Source organism: Panthera tigris, chromosome C1 (genome assembly GCF_018350195.1).
Source record: "Panthera tigris isolate Pti1 chromosome C1, P.tigris_Pti1_mat1.1, whole genome shotgun sequence".
NCBI lineage: Eukaryota > Metazoa > Chordata > Mammalia > Carnivora > Felidae > Panthera > Panthera tigris.
In genome coordinates, this window is record NC_056667.1 from 22344051 (window position 1) to 22359858 (window position 15808).

The following is a 15808-nucleotide window of genomic DNA, read 5'->3' on the forward strand; positions in this document are numbered from 1 at the left end:
CACAGATGCATTCAGAGAATCACGGGCCCAAAGAATCTTAGCATTAAGGAATTGCTCAGAAAGACTTGTAACCACACTCACAGCGTGCCTGGCCCTGAGGAATACAGAATGATTCAGAGACATGTGGAGCTGAAATAGACATCCTGGAACCAGAACCTTAATCTAGCGCCACGCTGGTAATTCAGGATGCCCTCTCTTCGCTGTCCTGCGAGTGATAACTGGGATTCTTGTGGGAATGGGGAGCTCACCCCTCAACAAGCAAACCTGTCCCGCTGTTGGGCAGATCTTTCCCTCCCTCCCTGTATCCCTCCTTGACACCCCTTTCCCACCTACCTCCTTCCCTCCCTCCAGGTCTAGAGCATCCAGTCGTCCTGGTAGTAGGGGGGGCCACACTGGCTCCAGCCCCTGTCCTGGGGTCTCCCTAATCCTTCCTCGAGGCTCGCCCTCTGGTCTCTCAGCTTGGCGACCCTCTTTTCCTCTGAATTCTTGCTTTGCCCGGTGGGGTATCTGTTAATCCATGGGCTGGCCTCCCAGCACAGCCCATGCTAAAGTTCCTTAAAAAGAAATCCATACCCTGGAATCATTCCTGTTATCTAGAGAGCGGGGGAATATTAATCACCCCTAGTGCCTTTCTTGTCTCTTGAAAACCTCCATCCCAGAGTGCTTCACTAAAGGAAATAAATCCTAATGAATAAAAGACAACACCATTCTGAATTTGTGCTTTCCTGCTCACAGAGATTAGAACCAGCAAGGGAGGAGGAGGGAGAGATTGAGCGGGGGCTGGGAGGGAGGCAGGGAGACTGGAAAAGGAAACCAGAGAGAGAAACAGCCACCCAGCTGGGGGAGGAACCACGCGGGCTGTAAGGGGAGCCTGGGTGGCTCGGTCGGTTGAGCGTCCGACTTCCGCTCAGGTCATGATCTCACGGTTCGTGGGTTCGACCCCCCACGTCGGGCTCTGCTCTCTGGACACAGCTTACACTTTTTGTTGAGGTGGAAAAGTTGGTTTGCTCCAAGAGAGTAAAACACGCCGCCGAGCTCTTTGAGTCCCAGGTATGGATCCAGGTAGGTGCGGGCGGCCGGGTTTCTGTGTCCCAACAGCTCCCACGCCCAGCCACCCGGATGCCAACGGTGGGGGTGGGTGCTGAGAGCTCCTGGGCACAGACCACATGGTGGCCTGCAAGCGAGGCTTTCTTCCTGACTGTAGACCTTGACTCTGTGGCGGGCGGCCAGATGGGGGTGGGCACCGGTATCGGGATGGCAGGGCATCGGTGTGAGGGGGAAAGAAAGAGCACTCCTGGCTAGGTGGCCGAGGCCCCTGAAAGTCCCCATGTCACCGGTCTGTGGATGGAAACGCAGCCTTTGGTCTTGCCAGCTCAGCGCTGCTCTAAATGGCCCACGTGTTGTAACTCATCGAATCCTCCTAACGACCCGGGGAGGTCTATTGCGTTAGCGTTCCTATTTGACATACGGGGAAACTGAGGCACCGGGGATGAATGATTTGCCGGAAGCCACGGAAGTGGTGAGCGTCAGAGCCAGTGTTCGAACCTGGGCACTCGGGTTTCAGAGTCCGGGCCCTCCAAGGTCACGCCAGCCAGCCAGCCGGGGGGAGGCCGAGAATTTGCATCTCTAACAAGTCTCCGGGTGGTGCTGATGTCGCTGGCTGGTCGGGAAACCCCACGTCGACGAACGCTGGTCTCCAGGCTTAGCATCTACTGAGTACTCGCTGCGTGACAGGCCCCCCCGTTGTTACGGGGACCACGCTGGGTACTTCTCTCTGATCCTGTGTCAGTTTGGACAAGATACTGACTAGACAGAGGGCTGAACGAGGCCGGCCTCAGCCGCTCAGAGGTCTGGCTTTGGGCCGGTCCTGTGGCAGCACTGGGAGAGGCGGGTGGCGGGGGCATTCTCTGCTCCAAGCATCTTCTGGTCCCAGCACCATCTCTTAACTTCCCTTCTTGCCTTGCTGGGGCTTCCTGGGGTCACTTCCAAACAAACCGCTCACTCCCACGTCCTCCTTTGAGAACTCAGCTTGGCACGGCCCTGAAACACGAGCTGCGGCCACGGCCCCACCAGTTCTTCCTCGGTCACGGTCACGCACACTGGCACCTGTTCATGTCACCCCCAACCCCATCCCCATCACGAGCCCCTTCCTGACGCCGATCTCCAGGGGGTTCCAGACCTGAGGGCAGGGCTGGGGTGCGGTGACCTAGGACCCTCCTGCTGGATGACAGATCCAAGGGGGGGCCGCCCCCTTCCCGTGTGGAGGTGATTCTCAAAGCGGAGCGTGTAGACGGTGCGATGAGTCAAGTCACATCTGGAACGAGTTCTTCACCTGTGTGATTTTTGTACACCCCTCTTGATGTGGTATTTTTATTTTTTATTTTTTTTGCCTCATGCAATGACACAAATTCCAGGGGATTGATGCCCAGGCAGGGTCCCAGGAGGGTGGGTGACTGACGCAGCAGGAAGGAGAGAGGCGGGAAATCTGGGGGAAGTGCTGCTCTCCAGTTGACCAGCTGTGTGGCTCTGGGCAGGTGGCTTGCTGTCTCTGAGCCTCGGATTCATTAAAAAGTCAGCCCCAGAGAGTCTTAGAGATAATCCAGTCCGACTCATTTTTCACAGATGGGAAAGATGAGGCCCGCAGAGGCCTGGGAGGGGAGGATGCCTCACAGGAGGCCCGGAGGTCTGGGTATCTGAGCAGAACAGGGCCATACTTCCCGGGGGATCTGCTGCGGCAGGGGGCCTAAACTGCAGCCTGGGCGACCTGGGGCCGGTTACCTGACTTCTCTGTTTCTTCATCTCAGGAGGCCCACTCACAGAAAAGCGATTCAGCAAAGAGGCGGGCTTCTTTCCCTTTCAAAACCGCACATGTGGGTTTTTTAGACTTCTATCCCGGGGCTTTCTAGCCACAGCCCTGCCTCTGTCTCTGCCTCCCTGGTGAAAACAGCGGCCTGGCTTCTAAGGCCAGACCAGGGCTCATGTATCTGCCCGTCACTGGGCGCCTCACAGGTCACTGGGCAAATAGATTTCTGGTAAATTGGTCATTTGATGAATTGACTATTTAATAAATGGATTTTTTTTTTTTTTTTTTTTTTTTTTTTTAGTAAATTAACCCAGAATCTCTTCTTCTTAGGACTTTTCAAAAGGACTGTTAAATAAGATAATGCATGGGGGCGCCTGGGTGGCCCAGTCGGTGAAGCATCTGACTTCGGCTCAGGTCCTGATCTCTCGGTCCGTGAGTTGGAGCCCCGCGTCGGGCTCTGTGCTGACGGCTCAGAGCCTGGAGCCTGCTTCCGATTCCGTGTCTCCCCCTCTCTCTCTGCCCCTCCCCTGCTTGTGCGCTTTCTCTCTCTCTCAAAAATAAGTAAGCATTAAAAAAAAAAAAGAAAAGTGAAAAACAGATAACGTGTGAAAATGATTTATTATAGGGCCGGCACATGGTCAGTACTCACTGAATGTTTCCACTGTCATTATTGCTGTTGTCGGTGTTGTTGACGCAGTTACTGTAGTGACAAAGCACTGCGGATGCTGGGCCAGCTCGGGTGGCAATACCCTAATCGTGGTGGAGGGGCAGTGGGGCCCTGATCCGGCAGAGAGAGGGGCTGTGGGAGCAGAGCAGGGCCCGGTCCCAGGCAAGGGCCCCATTAGGGACCAAGCTAGGACCAGGTGCAGAGGTGGCCATGCTCAGGGTTTCAGAGCAGGGACGGAGGCCTGGGACCCGTCGCTCTAGCCACGGCGTTGGTCCCTGAGCCCAGGGAGAGGCCCGGCCTGAGGGTGGCCTCTGCCCCCCGAGCCCCTTCCGGCTCTACCACTCTGAGCTGCAGAATCTGTAGGCTGAGCGCACCTGCAAACACAGTGAAGGCTCCAGGCACCAGAACGCCTCCCCGTAGTGCCCGAAATCCCCGTTAGCACATTATGCCCCTCGGGGTCGGCAGTGGGCCCTCTTCAGAGCCCCTGGGAGGGGGGCCACGGGAGCTCACTCGCCCCAGTGCTCACCTCTGTGCCTCCTGTCCCTCCTGGTGTCCAGAGACATCGGCCCGGGGAAACCCGTGTTCCTATTTGTGCTCAGCACCCCCCGCCCAGCGGAACGCTGTGCTTCCAGTCCCACAGTGGAGGGCACCGGGAGGTTCCACTCTCCTGTCCTCTCTTGTTGGCCCAGGCAGGTGCTGAGTCTGAGCTGGGCTCAGTCACCTCGGACCAAAATAATTCCCTTTCTGCTTCAGTCGATCTAGGTGGTCGGCTTCTCCACCACTTGCAGCTAAAAATATGCCAGACGATTTTGCGCCTTGCTCTGTCTTCGTGGGGTGGAGCTGTGGGCACGAGCGAGGGACGGCTCTGTGCCAGGCGACGCGTTTCCTCCCACCAGATCACGTCGTCTGCCGCAACCCTTCGAAGTCATCGGCCCCATTTTATAGATGAGGACGCTGAGGCCCACAGAGCTTGAGGGGCCCGCGGGCAGCTCTGAACTGGGAACCGGTCCGGACACTCTCCTGCACGGAGCTCTCTTCCCTCCCAGCTTGGTGCTCAGGCCCTCGGGTGTCAGAGGACGGAGACCAAGGGGCACCATCCGGCCGTCTGCCCAGGCCCGTCTGGACCTGGCAGGAGGGTCAGGGCCTCCAAGCTGGGGGAGAGGAGGCAGGTGCGTGAGGTAGGGGTTGAAACCTGAGCATCGGAAAAGGCCAGATTTACGCACATAAGATCTCTTTTAATTATAGTTTAAAATTTTCTGAAGTTGAGGCACTGCGGGAAATCTTGAAAAAAATGCCCACTAAATTCGAGAGTTGTGCTCTCTGCATCCAGAGGACAGCGATCCTCTCTTCTCCCGACTATCTGCTTCAGCCCCTCCGAGGGAATTTCCACCCTCTCTCTCTTTTCTCCTTTTTTCTCCAACCGCACTCCTAGCTGTAATCAACGAGGCTCACTGGAACCTCTGGAATTGGCGTGGGCAGGGACGGACTCATGTTTCCTGCTGTCCCCAGCACGGATGGGAAGGGAGTTGGGGCTCTCTGGTCAGGAGGGCCCACTGGGCTGTCTGAAATCAAAGCTGGGAACTGATTGCAGAAATGAGGGGTGGCAGGTGCTCTCAGGCCTGACGGAGGAGGGAAGGGGACCTCAGAGGCCCGGTGCCGAGGCCACGTGGCTGGCCAAGAGCGAAATCCGGACTCTGGGCCCTGCCCGTCTGACGCCCCGCCCATGCTCAGACAAGTGCCCAGGCACGGGGACCTTCACGGCTCATCCCCAGTGCCTAGTGCAGTGCCGAGAAAGTAGTTAAGTGCCCAGCAAATATTTGGTAAATAAATGAATGAGTATGAGATCCCTTCTATTTCCCCAACATTTTCGCACATGGGGAGCGTTTCTATTCACCCCATGCTCCCCAGTCCAGAAGTAGGAACCCAATTTTCAAAATAAAGTGCTGGGTTTGGGGAGGTTCAGTGACTCACCCAGTGCTCCAATGGGCTCGGAGGGACTTGAACTTGGGACCTGGGCTCCCGGAGGGTTCTGGGTATTCTGTAGGGTAAGCTAGGGGTGCTGCTCCACACGGTGGGTCAGGGTGTAGACTCTGGGCACATCCACACCTGGTTTGAGTTCTAATTCTGCCTCTCCACACGCGTGTCATGGTGGGCCGCTTGCTTAGCCTCCCTGGGTCTCAGTTTCCTCTTCTGTGAAATGGGGATGATAATAATCCTAGTCTCCAGGGCAGTTGTGAGCGGGGGGTCCTCAACTTTGTCATCGTTGCAGTTTGGGCCAGATAAGCCCTTGTCATCGGAGCTGTCCTATGCATTGTAGGGTGTGTTCAGCGTGGCTGGTCTCTACCCACTAGATGCCACCAGCACATCCCCCCTCCCCCGCCATGTGTGATAACCAAAAATGTCTCTGGACATTGTCAAACATCCCCTGGGGACAACCACTGGAGCAGATCTCTTAGAGAGCCAGCACCTGGAGAGGACGAAGGATTGGGATTTACTATTATCATTGTCATGATGCATGTCCGGGGGCCCCACCTGGCCTGTCACTGCCGTGTCCCTGGGACCTGTGCTGGCCCGGAGAACACAGCAGGTGCTCGGAAGCCACTGCCAGTGGCGGGGGGGCAGGGGTCTCCCCTGAGCAGCCAGATGCAGCCTCCCTGACCCCCCCCTCCTGCCCCAGGGACCGCAGCAGAGGCAGGTGACTCTCAAAGAAGGCGCGGTTTCCGGAATTTCTCGATCTCTTTTTCCCTTTTCTTCTCACTCTCACCCTCCGTTTTCGCGCCAGCTGGGCTGTGGCAGAGCAGGTGGCAAAGTGACAGGAAGCCGAGGGCTCTGCGCTCTTTCTCGGGCTTTTATCCGCCCGATTTTACGCAGCCAGATCCTTGGCCTTCACCCAGCTGGAGAAATGTCAAATCTCTATTAAATCATAGGGCGCGAGTGAGCAGGAAGAGAACACTTATCACCCACCCGCGCCCCCAGTGGGGACAGACCGTCTCCGCCTGACTCCGTGTCCTCTGAGGGCTTTGCTCATTTTCTCTGTCCCTCTCCACAGTCACGCCAGCGGAATGTGGAGCACTTTTCCCGGAATGCGAGCTGGGAGGCTGGGGGTGCTTGTCTGCCAGCGGGAGCCCCGGCCCCGGGCGGTGCAGCTGGGCCGAGGACGGCAGAATGGGGTCACGGAAACTAGCCTGTGGCTCGTGTTACCTCCCCTCTTTCCATTTTTATTGGTCTATCTTAACAGCTTTGTTGAGGCATAACTGACATAAAATAAATTCCCTTTTAAAAATACGCCATGTCGCGGCGGCGGGGACCCGGGGAGATTCAGTCTGTTGAGCCTCTGACTTCGGCTCCGGTCACGATCTCACGGTTCATGGGTTCAAGTCCCGCGTCGGGCGCTGTGCTGACAGCTTGGAGCCTGGAGCCTGCTTCCGATTCTGTGTCTCTGGTTCTCTCTGGCCCTCCCCTACTCACTCTCTCTCTCTCTCTCAGAAATAAAATAAAACATTAAATAAAACTGAAAACATGTGCCCTGTGGTAAGTTTGTACACGTGCCATCCCCATGGTCAAGATAACGAACACTTTTCCTCATGCGCCTTGGTCATCCCGCTGTCCCACCCTCCCCATGCCCCCTCTGCTGATTTGCTGGCTGTGACTATAGATTAAATTTCATTTTCCACCATTTTATGTCAGTGGAATCATACAGGATGGGTACTCAGCTTAGTTCTATTGAGATTCATCTACGTTGTGTGTTTCGGTAGCTTGTTTTATTTGTTTACTTATTTATTTATTTACTGAGAGGGACGGAGTGGGGTTGGGGGAGGGAAGAGAGAGACAGACAGAGAGAGAGAGAGAGAGAGAGAGAGAGAGAGAGAGAGAGAGAGAGAATTCCAAGCAGGTTCCGTGCCCAGCTTGGAGCCCATCGCAAGGCTGATCTCAGACCCGAGCCGAAATCAAGAGTTAGCCGCTCAACCAACTGAGCCCCCCAGGTGCCCCATGGTAGGTTCATTTTAAGGCTGAGTAGTATGTCACTGTATGGGTATACAATAATTGATTTATTCATTCGCCTGTCGAGGGATATTTGAGTTGTCTCACGTTTGGGCTATTACCAAATATAATTGTTATGAACATTCACGCACGAGCCTGTGTATGGAGAATAGACTTTCTCTTCTTCCCGACAGAGACCGAAGAGAGGAATGGCTGGATAATGTGGTAGGTGTACGTTTCAAGTTTTAAGAGACAAATACATTGCCTTCCACACAGTATGCACCTCAGTATGTAAGTTCTAGCTCCACCTCCTTACCAGTCCTGATGTGCTCGGGCATTTTACTTTTTTTATAAATTTTTTTTTTTAACGTTTTTATTTATTTTTGAGACAGAGAGAGACAGAGCATGAAGGGGGGAGGGGCAGAGAGAGAGGGAGACACAGAATCGGAAGCAGGCTCCAGGCTCCGAGCCATCAGCCCAGAGCCCGACGCGGGGCTCGAACTCACGGACCGCGAGATGGTGACCTGAGCTGAAGTCGGACGCTTAACCGACTGTGCCACCCAGGCGCCCCACGGTCGTTTTACTTTTAACCATCCTCATTAGGTGAATTTTTGTATATCTTGTCTACAAGTCCTTTATTAAATGCATGGTTTGCAACTATGTTCTCCTAGTTTCTGACCTATCTTTACACTCTTTATTATTATTATTATTTTATTTATTTTTTTTGAAGAGCAGAAGTTGTAAATTTCGATGGAGTCTGACTTGTCAATTTCTTCTTTTGGTGCATCTAAGAGTGTCCCAAGAGAAGAGAAAGGGGAATTGGAAGTTATTTTGTTGTAAGGCACCTACCCTACGCATGAAGTATATACAGTTATTTGAAGGCAGATTAAAATTAGTTAGAAATGCATATTGGGAACCCGAGGGCAAATGTTTAAGTAATTGATACACAAATAGAGGGTATAAAATGGTAGCATATAGTATGCTCAATTAAAACCCAAGTTAAAGCATGCTTGAAAAGAGGTGACAGTAGTGGGATCAAATAACAAATCCAATAAGTAAAAAACAGGTGCAAACATGGTCAATATTAACCCACCAAAACCAATAATCACCTTAATATGAATGGACCAAATATACCAATGAAAAGATTTAAAAAAAAAAAAAAAAAAGAGAGAGATTTCCACCAAACTCCAGGTCATAAATATTTTCTCCTGTGCTTTTTCTAGAAGTTTTTATAGCTATAGATTTTGGATTTAGGTTTATCATGAATATTGAGTTAGTTTTTGTAGATGGGACAAGGTATGAATGAAGGAGTTCATTGTTGTTTTCCTTATGGACAGCTACGCGTTTTAGCATCATTGTTGAAAAGACTGTCCTTTTTACACAGAATTGCCTTTGCCCTGTGTCAAAAGTCAGTTGTCCACATATGTATGGGCTGATGTCTAGACTGAAAACTTTGTCTCTCCACCAACGCCACATGCCCTTATTTTCTGAAGCCTTACAATAAATCTTCAAGATGGGCAGTGTTAGTCCTCGACTTTTTTTTCTTCTTTTTGGCCATTGTAGGTCTTTGCACGTTTATGTGATTTTTAGGATCAATTTTCCAATTTCTACTAAAAAGGCTGTTGGGATTTCACCAACGATTGCACTGAATCTACTGATCAGTCTGGGGAGAACTGACATCTTCCAACCAAGAGTATGGGGCTACTCCCCGTTTACCTAGGTCCTCCTCAATTTCTGTCAGCCGTGTTTGGAAATTTTCAGAGTTTGGGTTCAGCGCGTCTCTTGTCAGATTTATTCTGACAAGTGTTTCACGTTTTTGATGCTATTGTAAATGGGGTTTTAAAATTCTTATTTCTGGTTTTCACTGCTAGTATATAGAAATACAATTGATTTTCATATATTGATGTTTTTATTTTACAACCTCGCGAAATTCACTTACTTGTCCCAGCAGCTTTTACTGTAAATCGCATTATATTTTCTACATAGGCAATCACGACATCTACGAATAAAGACAGTTTTACTTTTTCCTTTCCAGTCCTCTGCCTTTATTTCTTCTCTTGAAACATCGTACCAGCTAGAACCTCCCATAAATACGTGTGTAGAAGAGGTGAGCGCAGGTATTTTGGTCTTGTTCTTGATCTTGATAGTATTTTGCTATTAAGAATGCAAGAATGCTGTTAGTGGTTCATGAGATGGAGTCCCGTGTGGGGCTCCGTGCTGTCAGCGTGGGATTCTCTCTCTCTTTCTCTCTGCCCCCCGCCCTGCTGCTGTCTCACATGCTCTCTTGCTCTCTCTCTCTCAAAATAAGGAAACTTAAAAAAGAAAAAAAGAATGCTGTTAGCTGTAGGTGTTTCATAAATGCCCTTGGTCAGGCTGACAAAGTTCCCTTTTGTTCCCAGTTTGCTGATCATTCATATTATAAATTAAGGTAGGATTTTGTCAAACGTATTTTTGGCACCTATTGTGATGATCATATGGTTTTTCTTTTTTGGTTATTTAATATGGTGAATTACATTGACTGAAAAAAGAAGGTTTTGGTTTTGATTTCCTATAATGTTTTTCTGATTTCAATTTTGTAGATTTCTAATCTGTTCCTCATTACTTCCTTTCTTCTGCTGAGTTTGGGTGTAATGGCTTTTTAAAAAAAAGTTTCTTGGGGCGCCTGGGTGGCTCAGTCGGTTGAGCGTCTGACTTATGCTTGAGTCGTGATCTCGCGTTCATGAGCCCCACGTTGGGCTCTGTGTTGACAGCTCAGAGCCTGGAGTCTGCTTTCGATTCTGTGTCTCCCCGTGTCTCTGCCCCACCGCCCCCCGCTCACGCTCTTTCTCACAAAAATAAATAAAGATAAAAAAATTTTTTTTAAGCATCTGACTATTTATTTCAGCTCAGGTCATGATCTCAAGGGTTGTGAGATTGAGCCCCACGTTGGGCTCGCACTGATAGTGCCAGAACCTGCTTGGGAGTCTCTTACCTTCTCTCTCTGCCCCTCTCCCATTTGCACTCTCTCTGTCCCTCAAAATAAAGAAACTTTCAAAAAACGTTTTAAAAAACTTAAAAGTTTCTTCATATGGAAACCGAAATCATTAATTTGAAATCTTTGTTCTTTCAAACAGATGAGGAGTGTTACCGTTTCCCTCTTCCTAGCCTCCCCCCCCTCCCAATTTTTAATATGTTGTATTTTCATTTTTGTTCACCTCCAAATGCTTTCAAGTTTCCCTACCAATTCCTTCTTTGACCCAGGGGTTGTTGAAGAGTATGTTAGCTAATTTCCACATGTTTGGGGACTTCATAGGAACCTGTCAAACCATTTTCCAGAGTGGCTCTACTGTTTTGCATTTTCACCAGCGGTGTCCAAAAAGTTCTGGCTGATCTGCTTCCTTGCTAGCTTGGGTTTTTTATTTTAGCCATTCTGATAGGCATGTGGGCAGGGGTGTAGCATTGTAGTTGTAATTTGCATACTTCTGATGGCTCCTCATGTCGAGCAACTTTCCATGCACCGATTTGCCATCTGTCTCTGCCCTTTGATAACAATGTCTCTTCATGTCTTTTGCCCACTTTTAATTGCGTTGTTTGTTTTACTGTTGAGTTTATAGATCTTCATACATTCTTTAGGCATTCTAGACACTACCCTTCGTTGGATATGCGGTTTGCAAAGATTGTCTCCTGTTTTGTAGTTGGTCTTGTCATCCTCTTAATGAAGTATTTTGAAGAGTAAACGGTTTTAATTTTGACGAATTCCAATGTATAAGTTATTGCCTTTTAAAGATTTTGCTTTTGGTGTCATTTGTAAGAACTCTTCATCTAAACCCAGGTTGTGAATATTCTCCAAAAAATTTTAGTTTTATATTTTGTTTTTAATTTTTTTAACCTTTTTTATTTTTGACAGAGAGAGAGAGAGAGAGTGAGAGAGCACGAGTAGGGGAGTGGCAGAGAGAGAAGGAGACACAGAATGCGAAGCAGGCTCCAGGCTCCAAGCTGTCAGCACAGAACCTGACTCGGGGCTCAAACTCACAAACCACGAGGTCATGACCTGAGCCAAAGCCAGATGCTTAACCGATTGAGCCACCCAGGTGTCCCTTGTTTTCTATCTTTATCTAAATGATCTACATTACTTTTTAGTTAATCTTTTGTAAAGTGTGAGGTTTAGATCAAGATTTTTCTGTTTTGGGGTTTATGTTATTTATTTACTTACATTTTTACTTATGTATTTGGGGGAGTATAGGGATGACCAATTGTCACAGCACCATTTGTTGAAAAGACACCTTCCACCATTGAATTACTTTTGCATTTTTGTCAAATATGAAATGGTTGTATTTGTGTAAGCTTATTTCTGGGCTATTTTGTCCCATTAGTTCACATGTCTGAGCCACATTGTCTTGGTTATTGTAGCTTTATAGTCTTAAAATCAAGGTATGTGTTTCCTCCAACATTCTTCTTCATGTTCAAAGTTGTTTATTCCAGTTCATTTGCCTTTTCATAGAAATTTTAGAGTCAACTTCTCTATGTATACAAGAAAATTCTGTTTGGATTTTGATTGGCATTACATTAAATTAATAGATCACTTTGGGGTATATTGACCTCTTTACCCTATTGAGTCTTCCAATCCATGAACATGGTATATCTTTCCATTCACTTAGGTCTTTTTAAAATTTCTTTCAACAGCATTTTGTAGTTTTTGGCATACAGATGCTGTACATTTTATTATATTTGTACTTAGGTATTGCAATTTTCTTGGGGCTATCGTAAAATGGTATTGTGCTTTCATACATTTTCATTGGCTGTAGAATTATGGATTTACCATTTGTGTGTGTGTGTGTATGTGTGTTTCAATTATCTTTTAAAGAAATTTAAATAATAAAAAAAATCTTACTTTTCTGATGCTCTTTATTCCTTTGTGTAGATATGAATGTTCATCTGATATCATCTTCCTTCTGCCTGAAGGTCTATCTTTAATGTTTCTTGTGTTGAAGATCTTTATATGTCTGCAAAAGTTTTTATTTTACTTTCATTTTGAAAGACATTTTCACTGCTTAAAGAATTATAGGTTCACAGATCAGTTTTCTTCCTTTCAGTCCCTAAAGGCTGTTCCTCACTGTCTTGCTCTCATTGTTTCTGAAGAGAAATCCAGTGTCATTGTTATCTTTGTTTCTTTGAACTTAAACATTTCTTTATTCTCTGTTGACTTTTAAGAACTTCTCTTTATCATGGGCTTTAAGAAATTTGATTCTGGTGTGCTTTTCTTCTTGTTTCTTGTGTTTGGCACCTGTTGAGATTCTTTATCTCTGGGTTTAAAGACTTTATCAAATTTAGAAAAATTATTTCTTCAAGTATTTTTCTGCCCTCATGCCCTTTCTCCTCTCTCCTCTGGGGACTCAGATTGCATCTATATTCGTTTCCCTGTAGTTGTCTCACAGCTCATGGATGTTCTTTTTATTTTTGTAATTTTTTTTTCCTCTTTGTGTTTCATTTTGGATAGTTCCCATTGCTATGCCTTCAAGTTCACCCATCTTTTCTTTGGCAATTTCTAATCTACTAATCCCATCTGGTAAACTTTTCATCTCATTGTAGTCCTCATCTCTAAAATTTTGATGTGGCTCTTTTAAAAGATATTTCTCCATGTCTTAAATAACTTTTTGAACATATAGAATATAGTGATAATAAATGTTTTAACGTACTTGTCTGCAAATTCTTTTAAAATTTTTTAATGTTTATTTATTTTTGACAGAGAGAGAGAGAGAGAGAGAGAGAGCGTGCATGTGCAGGGGAGGGGCAGAGAGAGGGAGAGACACAGAATCTGAAGCAGGCTCCAGGCTCTGAGCTGTCAGCACAGAGCCCGATGCAGGGCTTGAACTCACAGACCGCGAGATCATGACCTGAGCTGAAGTTGGATGTTCAACCGACTGAGCCATCTAGGCACCCCTCCAAATTCTTTTTTTTTTTTTTAATTTTTTTTTAACGTTTATTTATTTTTGAGACAGAGAGAGACACAGCATGAACGGGGGAGTGGCAGAGAGAGAGGGAGACACAGAATCGGAAGCAGGCTCCAGGCTCTGAGCCATCAGCCCAGAGCCCAACGCGGGGCTCGAACTCGCGGACCGCGAGATGGTGACCTGAGCTGAAGTCGGACACCCAACCGACTGAGCCACCCAGGCCCCCCCCTTTTTTTTTTTTTTTAATTTTTTTTAACGTTTATTTATTTTTGAGACAGAGAGGGCACCCCTCCAAATTCTAACATTTCTGTCAGTTTAGGTTTTAATTACTCAATTTTCTCCTCTTTATGGGTCATAAACTCCTACTTTGTATGCCTAGTAATTTTTAATTGGATACCAGACATTCTTCATTTTGCCTTGTAAGATGATGGATATTTTTGTATCCTAATACATATTCTTGAGCTTTGTTCTGGGACCTACTTAAGTTGCTAAGAAAGAGTTTGATCCTTTTGGGTCTTGCTTTTAAGCATCCTTTGGTGGGACCAGAGCCGTGTTTAGCTTAGGGCTAATCCCCCCCCCCCCCCCCGCACTCCCCCACTGAGGTAAGAATCTTCTGAGTTCACTAGCCAGTGCTCTGTGAGTCGATCTATTTCCCAGTCTAGATGGTGGGAGCAGCCACCTTCCCAGGCCCGTGTGAGCACCGGACAACTTTCCCTCCAGTCCTCTCAGACGATTCTTTCCCAGGCCTCAAGTGCTCTCTTTACACATGTGTGCTGATTATATTCGGCTGAATACTCGAGGAGGACCCTTTGCATATTCCAGGGCTCCTTGTGCAGCTCTCCCCTCCATAGTAGGCTGCCGCCTTGTTCTCCCGGGACTCAGGGCCCATCTCCTCAATTCAGGGTGTCCACGGCTCCGCCCGAGGTCACCCTCCCTGTGCTGGAAACTCTCCCGTAAGCTGAAGCAACCATGGGTTCACCTCACTCATTTCCTGTCTCTCAGGGATCGCGATTCCTCATTGCCTGAAGCTCTTGAAAACTCTTGTTTCATATTTTTGTTTGTTCGGTCGGTTGGTTGGTCAGTCGCTTCAGGGAGGAAGGTGAAGTCCAGACCCTGGCTGGACACGGAAGTCTGGCACATGGGTTTTCCCGCCGCCACAGAGGGGCAAGGCAGATAGCTCTTTCCTCTTCGAAGACCAAACAAAGAAGACTCTCGGGCCTCTGTTAGTCTCTGGCCCAGACCCAGCTTTGCCTGGGGAGGGCAGGTGCAACACAGACAGTCTGTTCCTGAAAGTCGGTCCACCCGTGGGCCCCACACAGGAATGCACTTCTTTATTAATATCACAGCTCCCCAGGTCTCAGACGCTGTGGGTTTAGAGGCCCACCATCAATTTCATAATAATTTTTTCTTATTATAAACAAAGAGGCATGAACACTTTAAATATACTCTTCTGTTATGAGACACATTCCACTTTAAAAAAAATTTTTTTTTTTTTTACCGTTTATTTATTTTTGAGACAGAGAGAGACAGAGCATGAACAGGGGAGGGGCAGAGAGAGAGGGAGACACAGAATCCGAAACGGGCTCCAGACTCCGAGCTGTCAGCACAGAGCCCGACGCGGGGCTTGAACTCATGGACCGTGAGATCATGACCTGAGCCGAAGTCGGACGCCTAACCGACCGAGCCACCCAGGCGCCCCGACACATTCCACTTTTTAGAAACGTAAAAATAATAATTAAAAAAGGAAACAACTTGAAGGAAGCGCAGAATTGACAGGTAACGTGTTTGGAGCGTCCAATATGTACCAGGCCCCCGCTCAGGGCCTTGCAGGCATGACCTCATTTAATCCTCCCACGGGGACTGCGGTGTGGGCCACTATTACGGTGGCCATTTTACAGATGAGTAAACTGAGGCTCCGAGTGGTCGTGTCTCGTGCCCACGCTCACCCAGCTGCTAAGTGACGCAGCTGTGACTGGAACTCAGTCCTGGCGGGTTCCCCCAAAGCCCAAACACTCAGGCACTGGCCTGCGAGGCCGCTCAGTCAGCGCAGGCCCAGGGGCGGAGCGGAGACCCCGGAGCAGAAGCGGGTCCCGCTGGAGCGCGTGTGAGTCCCTCTCTCTTCAGGTAGCCCTCTCCGGGGGGCGCACAGCCCGGACTTGACCTTCAGGGCCACCGTCTTTTCCGGTTCGCGCCGTCCTGTGCGGAAGGGCAGATCTCCGCAGTCAACAGACCCCTGTTAGAATTGGAGAATGCAAACGAAACATGATGCAGTCTCTGAAAAAATGATGTTTTAGCGCTGTCTTCTTTTCCCTTGGGATGCAATTGTGGTTCTCTGAAATGCAGTGTTGTTTTTTTTTTTTTTCCCCACTTCAAATTCTGCATGGTTTTTGTAACTGTGTTGTAAATATTAGGAGCCCCGGCCCCCTG